The sequence below is a fragment of the Symphodus melops genome, assembly GCF_947650265.1.
Source record: "Symphodus melops genome assembly, chromosome: 19".
In the NCBI taxonomy this organism is placed as follows: Eukaryota; Metazoa; Chordata; class Actinopteri; order Labriformes; family Labridae; genus Symphodus; species Symphodus melops.
In genome coordinates, this window is record NC_136709.1 from 20764907 (window position 1) to 20777419 (window position 12513).

Genomic DNA, 12513 nt, shown 5'->3' on the forward strand with positions numbered 1-12513 from the left:
CAGAATCCTCCGCAGACTGTGAGCTGGACGCTCTCCTCACAGCGCTGATATGTAAACTGAACCAGAACGCTTCACTCTCCCCCTCGGGAGGGTAAACGTTCACACTCTTCTTCTGCACTTTCACTCGAGACGTGGAGGACCAAGAAGAAGAAGAAGAAGAAGTGAAAGCTGACGTCTTGTCAGCTGACATTTCATCCTTTCATCACAGGTGCTTCATTTTGTACTGAAACAACTGTTACGTCTCATTTCATGGTGTTCTGTAACGTCAGTGCCTCGGGATCATTTTCACGCTGCGTCAAACCAGCTGACTGTCCTTCAGACCTTTTTGATGCTGGTAACACGTGTGATGTTCGCCTCTTGTTTGGGTCAAATGTTTTTCATGTAAAAAAAAAAAGAGGTTGAATTTCAAAATAATACTTTGGGCTAACTTTCCACTGTGTCACGACAAAGCTTTGGTCCAACAACTCGCAGTCCTTGACTCAGCGGTCGTGGGTTCGAATCTGAGCTCGGCGATGTCAGTCCCCCCAATAAGTCCCGTCTCTATTCAGCTGTCTTATCCAATCAGATTAGAGGTTAGAAAAAAAAAAAGGTTTATTTATAAAAGTCGGAGTCACCTCGCCATCTCTCTGACCTTGAGTCATAACGGCAGACTGTCATGTGATCCAAGCAGAAACATGTTCCTTCCATCGCTTGACCTTGATATTCAGTTTAACTCCAACGTGATTGTTTTTTTATGTTATTGATGGTTGTTCGAGTTAAAACAGGTGAAGCTTCCTTGTTTCTTTGTGCACTTTGCATGCATGGAGTTCCCTCGTTACAGCGTCCGAAGACGAAGCTCCATGAGTTGACTTGGTGTCTCTAAATCTTCCTGTGATTGAGTCCTCTCGTCCACCGACAGCTGGCACTCTGCAAAGTCTCGACCCAAAGAGACAAACGACCTTCTCTAAAGTGACGCAGATTCTCCCTTTTCTATGAGCTCAGACCAACTCCTGGAGATGTTCTGGCAGCTGGATGCTCCAACATGTTTACTTGCAAGCGTAGTTTTTTTTTTTTTTTTTTTTCTTTAACCCTCTGAGCTGCTTTTTTAAGTTTGTGACACGTTCATGAGCTTTCACCCCGAGGTCAACTGAATTTAAAGACGGTTACACACATCAAGATCCTTCCCATGTTTGGTTCATATAACACACTTTGGATGAACCACAGTGGTGCTGATTGATGATGTAAGGCATCTTCAGTTCGGTTTCTTTGTGATTATAATTTTTAAAAAAAAGCACGTTAGAGATTTCACGCTGGTTGCTGTTCTTCCTCGAGTCACGACAGCTGAAAAAATGTGTTTTTAGTGATGATCATGTCGTGAAAGACGGAGAAGATGAGCATCGATGTAAGTCTTCACAAACATGCGGAGGTTTAAGTGTCACCGCTGATAGAGAAACTGTTTAAATCACAGTGTGCTGTCTGTCTGTCTGCTCTGCTTTATAACCTGCTGAACGAAGGCGACCTGAACACTCCTGAGAGTCCTCCTGGATTATTCACACGCTGTGCTTCACGTCGCTTGAAACAAACTGCAATAAACCTCTGAGCACAGCTTCCCTCCGCTGCTCTGTCGTCTCTGATCGCTGTCTGGGTTTGTGTTCGACACTCTCTGCTTGAAGACCCGGGTTCAGAGTTTTTGCTGCAGACTTAGAGTGCATGAAGTTCAGCTGAAGTTTCTGTTTCTGTATTTAAAAGCATTAACGTCTTGTGCAGACGGTGATAAAAAAACACAAAACACCTCTCCGAACACTTTATGAACACTGTGCTGTTAAACAGACCCAAACCACAATACTTTACCCTGTGGGAGAAGATTCAGGGTCTCTCACACCAGGCTGAGCCGCTAAAATCACGAGCTCATGTAGGATGTGCCAAGTATATCTTATCTCTAAAACGTCCAAACTGATAAAAGAAAAGGTTCATCTCCTCTCTTTAAGGATAAACTTTATTGATCCCCAGTGGGGGAAATTTGGGTGTTACGATAGCTCCAAAAAACAGTAAAACAGGGAATATAAACAGCATCAAATCCCAGATGTTTTTATTTTCCATGACACGTATAAGTCTTCTGATTGGGATGTAAATTAATACCTCATCAGAAAGCAGTTTATGAGTGTTCAAATGAACTTCAGGAGAGGTCATGTCGAAAGTGTCTAAAAATATGGGAATAAATTGGGGTTTTATATTTTATATTTTTAGATTAAAAAAAAAAGTGAATGTTTTTCAAATCCACCCAAAATTGAAATAAATCAATAAAATACCAACATAGGAGTTCATAAAACCAAATATAAATCTACCAGGTCTGCTGAAAGAAGTCATGGAGTAAGAGCATGATACTGTACGTGTCATTAGGTGTTGTTTGCAGAGTGGCCACTAGATGGCAGCATGGGACTGTTTTGAGTGAATGGATAAATCCTCCTCACAGGCCTGATCTGTTTATTCTCGGTCTTGTGAGTTATGAAGAAGTGGACTAATGTCAGCCACGTCACAGGACAACAGAAAGGAGAAGTGAGCTGTTCACGCTCAGCTGAGGTGGGAGGAGCTTAACCCCGTCAGAAAACGACCAACTAATTGAGCCCTCTTTAGGCTGTGTAATCTTTCTCGTCTCATTACGTTTCCTTGTAAGGGAACTGCAACCATCCAGCTTCTCCACCTGGCATCTCTGCTGAGAAAACAAACCATATAAAGTGTGTTTTGTTTTTTTTAGAGGCTTTGTGAAACTGAGCCGAGCTCAAAGCTGCTTCTGCTTAATGAATGAGTGAACTTCTACATTTGTGGGTAAATTAGGAAAAACACATTTTGTTCCTTCTTGTTTCAAAATGTCAGGGTGAAATAAATCTAGGCAGACTCTAGGTAGTTTTTTTTAACGAAACAAAAGGGCTCACACATCCCCCTCCCAACACCTTGAATTTAACGCTAACTTATCTGCACAATGTAAGTCAGTAAATAACACAAAACTTGACAGCGTGTTACCCGAACCTACCGCATCCATCTTGGTTTGTTTTGATTTGGAGGCTTACGTAAAGTGACGTTTTAGGTTTAAATTTTGCACAGAATTTGTGGGAGTTAAAATACGACTCATTTCCTCCAAACCAAGACGTTAGCGTCCGTCCATGAAATGTTCAGTCGACTGAGGAGGACCCAAGAAATTCCCCCCTGAATGACCGTGAAGGGTTCAGTCTGCTGAAAGTCTCACCTTAATGCAGGTGAGCCTCCGTACATGAGGTACAACAGAACCACGACATCATCAGCGACCCATCACAGTAATATCTCACGACATTTTGTTTCCTCTTACCCCAAAACTAAAATCTGAAGTTCCAACATTTTAGTCACAAAATGAGCTTCCAACTTGTGGCTACACTTTGTTGATCCGTTCCTGATGTCTGCTTGCACTTAAGAATCGGTTTTCAGGATTGGTTTGGAGAGCTGCAGAGAGACCTGGCTACACAGCCCATCCAGAACCTGAACTGTAACACCAACGAGCCCGGGTTCAATCAAGTTGGACCTCACCAGAGTGCTTGTTTTTAGGTTTTCTGCAGATTTTAGATTCATGTACTCCGGGTTTTTAGAGGGGCGTGCACATCCTGAGTCCGGGGAGATGAAGACGCGGGAAAGATCGCAGCTTAAACGATGAAAATATAAGTCAATTAAAGCAGCTTCCCTGCAGCATGATACCTGATTACAGTCCTTCAGAGCTGGTACTGGATGTGTTACAGCTCGGCTCTGTTTCCTCTGAGTGGCTGAGCTGCACTGAGGCCTCTCTGTAGCAGAGAGAGCGTCTCCAGGCCTGTCTCCCTTCCAGACCAAACACACATCCATCTCCGTCTCCCGGCTGCCTGCTGACCTCTGCTATCTGGCGTCGATGCGAACCTTCGCTCTGGCGTCCGTAAACAGCCTGGCTCGCCGTCACCGGGGGCCACCCAGCCTCTGTGGTCGCTCACAGGACTCTGCATTAGAGGGAGATGATGATGAACGACTTGCAGCGTTTCAACATCGCAGAGAGAGCGCACACACAAGTTTTGAAAGAGGTTATAAAACTTCCCAGAACTTCTCACAGCGGTTGTGTTTCTTTAATTTGGGTGAGCTACACGGACAGCGGCGCCGTTTTTCATTCCTGCAGCAGCAGATATAACCTGAGAGAAACTGGAAACCACTGGAGCTAATGTGTGTTTTTATGCTAACATACAGTATGTGTGCAATGACAGTGCTCTCTCTCTCTCTCTCTCTCTCTCTCTCTGTCTCTCTCTCTCTCTCTCTCTCTCTCTCTCTCTCTCTCTCTCTCTCTCTCTCTCTCTCTCAGCTTTGAAGTCATCAGGGTGATATTAAAACATTTCAACAACCTTAAGGTAAGATGACGTGTGCATGCTCTTATGGCAGCTCTTATTTTGTATGTTGACATTTAAGACACATGTTGGAGGAATCAGCGACGATGCCGCAAAGCGAGGAGGTTCCCGGTTCAAATCCCTGTGTATGCGTGGGATTCCACACACACACACACACACACACACACACACACACACACACACACACACACACACACACACACACACACACACACACACACACACAGTCCAAACACATACTCGTTAGGGCACCTGCTGACTCTAAAATTGTCCGTAGGTGTGAATGTGAGTGTGGCTGGTTGTCTGTCTCTGTATGTCAGCTCTGTGATTGACAGGTGAACAGTCCAGCAGGGTGTAACCCCGCCTCTCGCCCGATGACTGCAGGGATTGGCTCCAGCCCCCCCCCCCCCCACATTTTATGGCAGTTTCCTACATATTAAAAAATCACAAAAGACACACATCTCTCAGTGGGTCCTGGATAAAAAAAAAAACAAGATAAAAAGGAAAGCAAAACAAGATCCGGTTGACCAAGAAGCTCTCGTTTAAAGGTGACTGAAGTGACTTGATGAACAGATGAAGCTTTATTGTTCCCATTTAATCCCCCGTCCTCCCTCTAACCGGCATCGTCAGCGTTTTATCACCATCATGGAGAATTCTCACCAGCGCCGTAATGAGACGTTTGCTTTCTCCCCTCCGTGCAGGTTCAGTTAAACATCCTCCATAAACAGGAGGTGTAAATTCTCGCTCTATAAATAACCTTCTCAGTCAGCTGGTCGCGGCCTCGCTGTAGGTGAGGTGAGAGAATTCGTATCCCGCTCTGAGACCTGCGTAATGTTTGTTTAATGAGAAACAGATTCTGCTGCGGGGGCGGGAGACGCTTTGCACTACCAGCTGGGTTTCACTCATCCAGTGTCGTGCACTTTCATTTTTTCTTGATCTACCTGATACCACCAATATGTGCTGTCGTACTTTGCTACGTGAGCCGGGGAAAAGAAGAAGTGGAGGGGCAGCTGTGGCTCGCTGGTAGAGATGGTCATCTCTCAACGGGATGGTCGGGGGTTTGAACCCACAACTCCTGCAGCTACAGGGATGTGTGACCATGGGCAGGTTTCTTAAAGGCAGCAGAAGAATGTGATGGGCGTTTTTACACCTGCAGTGTAAACAGGAAGCGTTGAGTAGTTAAAGGACGAGTCCACAGAATAGTCCAAACTCAGCACAATTTATCTAACACGGCCAAACATGAAGCAAACAACATCCAATAGATCTGATCAGTGTGGCTAACGTTAGCTTGCAACATGCAGCAGTCTTCTGCAGGTCAAAGGTCACGTGCCTCTGCTGGTTATACATTGGTCCAGTTGAGGGGGTTTATAAGTTTAAGCAGAAAAGCTGATAAAGGTTACGTCGGTCTTCTGCAGAAACAAATAAGTGACAAACCTGCGAAACACAAGATGATGATTTTTGATTGATGTTTCAGGTCCTGGTTTTGTCTCGGTCTCAACTCGTAAATGTCTTGTCCCGGAGCTCTCTGGTCTTGTTAGTGTGTTTGTGTGTAATGATTTAGTCGTGGATTGAGGAGGAGGAATACGGTGAGGAGCACAAAGACGGTATTTGAGCTTGTTTGAGTCCTCCTGGTGTCTATTGGCTCCTTCTGTACCTGCTCATGCCTCCAGGCTACTTACTGAAGGCTCTCTGCCTCATCCAGCAGCTCCTGGCTCCTCACCGCGGACACTGAGTCATCGTCATCCTGCTGAGTTATGTATGCAAGACAGGAACAAGTCGCTGTGACCCAGACAGAAACACACAAACACACCGTCCCTGAGAGTCTCGCTGTCAGATCCGCTCATTTCTGCATTTCAATGTGAGTTTCTGTACTCTGTCGTCAGAGATGTCGGTATTATGATCCAAAATCCCCCCTTTCCCCCCCCTCTGAAAAGGTTGCTGCTGCTCCCTTTTTTCTTTTTCTTTTTTTTTATTAAACGAGGGAATATTTTCTTCTGAGTGGTTTTCTAAGACTTGAGTCAATCTAGTCGTGTCTCGGGGCATCCAAATGTGAATAGAATCAAATCTCGCAGCAGACACGTCTGGGCTGAGTTTCCAAAAAACAATTTTCTCTGAAGCCTCAATTTTAATTCTCATGTCTTCATTTCTGCCGGCATCCACAACGTGACGCACTCTGAACCCTCTCAGTTCTTCTTTCACTCACTGGACGAGGTGACGTTTAGCACGTCAATCAGATAATCCAGGTGCAGCCCCTCCGTGTGTTAAAGCTTGGCCTCTACCCAGGTGAAGTAAATGTAAAGCCTCCTTGTGGTTCACAATAAGCTCTGAAATAGTCCGCTAACATTTTCTAACTTGCTTTTAAGTTTCCTCTCACAGGCCAGGAAATGTTCCCGACTCTATTCTGGTCCATTTTGTCCCTGCTGCACGTCTCACCACATCATCCCAGCCACCACACTCGGGCCCTGTTTCTCTTTGTGATACTTTGTGATAGAAGTTTCATCATCTTTTGGATCTGTTGATTAGCGAAGGGCAGAGCACACCGGCGCGCGCCGCGGGGGCGGTTATCAAGGTGATCAGACAAGAGTGATGGATTTAATCAAGAGTTTGACTCTCCCTCACACTTCAGACACTTCCTCCCTCCTCAGACCACACTTACAGATGTGGTGGCAGCTCTGCTGTGGGCGGACGGAAAAGGGGGGAAAAAAATAAGGACGGGCTTGAAAGAGGAAGATCTCACCGACGCGCTGCCAAGAGGATATTTCCATCTTTCTTTAAAAGCGACTCCGTTAAATGGGAAACAAATGTGTGATTGATGTGTTTGACTTTGGCAATGACGACACACCGAAGGGAAGAAAGAGGCCGTCCACGTCTCGAAACACACACAGGCTTTGAAATGAGAGACCGCAGAGGGTGAGAAGTTATACGCAGTGGGGTGCAGAGGAATGAGAGGTCGCTTTGATGGAGAAGTTTTCTCCTGATCAAAAAAACATTCAGCATAAATAAAGGTGTAAAACTGAGACAAGAAGATTTAACTTGACCGTGAAGAATATGCACACAAAAAAACAAATAAACCTTGGCTGAGGAGGTACGGCTGGTTGTAAGATCCTTAGAGAGAAATCAGGGCGTGTAATCCATAAAATAAAAAACTTCACCACTTGCCTCCAGAAATAACTTGAGAAGTTGGACTACTAATGCTGAACAAATCATTGACTTCCTGTCGCAGCCATAGGCCGCTCAGCTGTCACTCAAAACTGACCTTTGGTCATGAAAACCTCCCGCTGGACTGGGAATTAAGTCTCTTCTTTCATTAGCTGCACTGTACTGCCTGAAAAAACGATAATCAGTCCTCGGGTTAACTTCTCGCTCAGAGGCAGGAAGTGTTCCCGGACCAAACGCTGTCCATCACAAGTCAAATCAGAGGCCTGCTGATCAGGCATCCAATCATTCAGGGAGTCCAGAAAGGGGGTGTGCTCAGACACAGCTCATTAAAGGAAGCTGTAGATTCAGACGGAGCCTTCATTTTGTTTTTTGTTAATTTAAGCAAATATAAATGTAGTGAATGTGTGAATTATGTCACATTGTAAACTGCAACCACAGGAAGAATAGCTTATCGCTACGATAAAGATAATTGGGATCTCAATGAAAAAACAAAAATGCCTCCAGACCAGCCAATGGACAAGTAAATTTGCTATGACTATTTGGACCTGTAGAGGGCGCTATGTCTGCACATTTCTAACACAGTACGAAGAGTTTCATAACTTTATGCTCAAGTGCAAAGATTTGATTGAAACTCTAATTAAGACCATATACAGAAGTTTTCAGCTAAAGTAGTCAGGGGGCTTAGTTTCTTTATAAGTTATTCTCATTGCCGTGTGTGTGTGTGTGTGTGTGTGTGTGTGTGTGTGTGTACGTACATGTAACCCCACCCTCCCAAACTATTAGCGCCTCTGCAGGCAGGTGACCAAAAGACACAAAGAGCCTTTTTTAAATCCATTTCACGGTGTTTTGGACGGCTGAGGGCCTGGCAGAGCTCCTGCTGGACACAGCGCTGCCACCTTGGCATTTAAACAGAGCGGCACCTTCTGAGAGCCCCTCCCCCCCCCTCGAAACACACACACACACACACACACACACACACTCAATCGGGCAAACTGAGGATAAAAATGGTGGGAGGAGTAGAAAGGTAGGGTTCTTTTTTATTCTCCTCACTTTTCTTAAGTCGACTACCTTCACAGCTTCACGACCTTCACGACGGGTTACGGGCTTATCCCCCCTTCTTCACCCCTCCACACCCTCTGAACAGCCATCAATTCAGACTCCAATTTAAGACTCCTGGCAGGAGGGAAAAGAGGGAAGATGGGAAGCAGAGTGGAAGAAGTGGAGGGGTGGGGCTCATCTCGTTTGGAAGAAGACCCCTCCGTCCCTTCCCAATACTCCAGCAGCACAATCTGGCAGAGGGGTGATTGGACAGGTGGAGCTCCCTCCCTCCTTCTCTCTGTAACTGCACCTTCCTTTATGCAGCCGGTTCCAGAGTGTTTGAAGGGCGACTACACACACACACACACACACACACACACACACACACACACACACACACACACACACACACACACACACACACACACACACACACCACCCACATGTGTACAGCTGGCAGGTCGCTGCTGCTGCTGTTGGGGAAAGGAAAACCTTTTAACAGTGACGGATGCAGTCCTGCAGCCGCCCCCCCCCCCCCCCCCCCCAAACACCAACAGCCCCCCCGCTCTTTGTGTTCTGCGTCTAACTCCAAGGTTAGCTAACAACAGAATCCACTGTTCAGTTTATTTCTACGAGAGAATAAAAGAGAAGAAATTACACTGAAAGAGAGACAAACAAGATGAATCTTTTTCTACGTTCTCTGTTTCACTTTTTATGAAGCACAAAGTATTGATTTTGTCTGTGTTCAATTCTCTGTATAAATACATTTTGATTGTTGTCTGAAATTTCAAAACAAAATCCTCATAAATGTTCGTGGAATGAAAAATGTGTAAAGCCTAAAAAATTAATCAGGTTCTTTGCAATTCTTTGTAAATATTTTTTTTACCGGACCAGAGTCGGAGACAAACACGGTCACACACTGATTCTCGTAAAGCAAAGGATGACGCTATAAACAGATCATTTTAATGTCACCTGTGGAATAATAGTTTCCAAAGAAAGAGTCGCAGCTTCCTCTCTCTTTTCAGAGAGAGGAAGTTCTCACAACTTCCTCTTTCTGTGGTATTTTTTGTTTCACCTTTTTTTTTTTTTTGACGCTGCTTTGTTTTGTTTTGCACGGGCGACCCCCGTCAGTCAGCTGATTGGTTATTTGAAGGCCCCAGTAGTCAAAGGTGCCAAGAATACGCAGCAAATGAACCAGTTTCTGCCTCTCCTCAGAATGTAATGGAGCCAGGTGAACACTGTGTGTGTGTGTGTGCATGTGTGTGTGTGTGTGTGGGGGGGGGGACCTCATTCCTCTACGATATCTCATCCAGGAGCGAGCGATTGAACCTCATTAGTTAACATTTTGTCTGTGTAGCGGATCATTTTTCAGCACCGGAGGTCTCTGCGTGAATTACTCATTTAGAGCGCCGAGTCTTGTCCCGAGTCGTGTACCTGCAGTGGTCAGGTTTTCAGGAGCTCTGCGTCCTCTGGCTGTGAGTGGGAATACATCTCATTCAGATGGGGATGGATGAGGCTGCACGCAGGGTCCCTGCAGCAATGCGTACACCGCCATTTGTTTTCATTACATCGCCAAAAACTCCCCCACCGAACAGAGAGGCTGTGCTGTAGGAGACTGCCATGTGTTTCTGCGGAAAAAAAAACAACTCCACTTTTCAAAAACTGTTTATTCATATGTATGTATTTATAGTCATATCATATAATACATAGAATTTAGAGTTACACTGAAGTGAAACAATAAAGGAGACGAGCAGACAGCTGAAAGTCCATTTTTCCCGCCTCTCTGTTATTTCGCTGCCGCCAACCCGTCTCAGGCGCTTCCCGAGGGTCGAAGTTAGCGACAGCCTATTCTGCTGGCAGTAATGCGTTTCGCTGTGTGTGGACAGGCTCTTTGATGGAGTCATAATCTCCAGGGACAGACCACACGTCTCTTATCCAGACAGACACTTAAATACGAGGAGATCACCACCGACTGTTGTTTGATTCTCAGGACGAGAGCACAAAACATTTTCGAGAGACTGCTCCCATCACACTTTACCAGAAAGAAAGAAAAAATAATAATAAAAGGTTACGTAGAAAAAAACTTTTTTCTGTTTAGTATTCACAACTGTGGTATCGTGAGAATCTGCTTTATATTTTTGTGTTTTTTTCTAAGCGGTAACCTTCAGGGCTGATGCATTGAGACGACTTAAATGTGAGGAGCTTTAATGTGAAAAAAGCTAAACTCTGATTAGCTGTGACTTTATTTTTGATTAAACATGATCACTTTTAACACCGCTCCGGTAAATGAACATTTTCTTAACACCTTAAACAAAACAAAAATAAACGCAGTCAGTCATCAACAAATTGCCGCTTACGAAGCAGTCAGAGGCAGACGTGATGCTACCTGCAGTCTGTGACATGAATGTAAAGCAGCAGATTGCTCCGGCAGCTCGGTCCTGATGAGTGAAGGTTAAAAACATCTGTGCTCTGACTGGAAGTCGGCGCCAACTAACCTGATTGGAAATGAGCAAAAGCTGCTGAGTGGAGGGTTTCCAAAAAAATGAGGTGTGAATCCAAAGGCAGCAAAACCTGCGGAGAGCTGCCAGTCCAGTTGGGCTGATTTGAAACGATGAGGCTTTTTGGCCTCAGTTTAAACACGCTGCTCTCTCCTCCCTGATGAATGAGGACATGGATGTTGTAAATCTCGCTGTCTGCCTTTGTTATAATGTTGAAGTTTTATTTGGACACCAAAACCTTGCGACCATATTGGTGCTGTAAGTGTAGTACTGGAAATCTGTCTTGGTGTCAAGACCGGTCAAGAACACTTTTTCAAGGTCTTGTTTTGGAATCAAAATCATTTTTACTTCGGTCTTTTCTTGGTCTCAGACTGAGCGGACTCCAGCTTTTAAAATCAAGACCAGTCAAGATTTACCACTGATGAGCTCCCACATAATTGTTTCGATTTCTAAATGTCTCGGTCTTGACTCGGTCTCTAAATGTCTCGGTCTTGACTCGGTCTCTAAATGTCTCGGTCTTGACTCGGTCTCTAAATGTCTCGGTCTTGACTCGGTCTCTAAATGTCTCGGTCTCTAAATGTCTCGGTCTTGACTCGGTCTCTAAATGTCTCGGTCTCTCAATGTCTCGGTCTTTTCTCGGTCTCTAAATGTCTCGGTCTTGACTCAGTCTCTAAATGTCTCGGTCTTGACTCCATCTCTAAATGTCTCGGTCTCTAAATGTCTCGGTCTTGACTCCGTCTCTAAATGTCTCGGTCTTTTCTCGGTCTCTAAATGTCTCGGTCTTGACTCGGTCTCTAAATGTCTCGGTCTTGACTCGGTCTCTAAATGTCTCGGTCTTGACTCGGTCTCTAAATGTCTCGGTCTTGACTCGGTCTCTAAATGTCTCGGTCTCTAAACGTCTCCGTCTTTTCTCGGTCTCAGAGCCCTCCGGTCTCAGTTAGCTTGGTCTTGATTCCAACCCTTCAAGGCATAGAAACTTTTGACAACCTCAGACTTGAATTCCAACAGAGTTTGGAGCGTTAAAACCAAATCAGACAGAATGAAGTCTCAGTGTGTGAAGAGACATCGGCTCCATCTTAGAATCTGTTTGTGGGGAAGGTCAGTGACAGGTGTGCACTGGTTGTCTTTGTTGTCCCGACGTTGGCCCATCAAACAACCATTTGGCCTCTAATACCTATAAACAGATACAGTATCTGCATATGAAGCCATATATCATTGGAGGTGTAGATGTTTTCTCTCAACCCAACCTTTATTCGCTCATCTCAAGTTGCACATCGGACTCAGGACTCAGACCAGCTGATGGATGAGGAAATCTCGGCCCATACTGTAAATATGATATCACTCATTCGTCATCTGCGGGCAACAACGGAAGCCCCAAAATATTTACTGTAGCCTCCAGAGTCATGGGGGGGGGGATTCCTCGTGTCACTGGCAGATTGTCCTGTAGC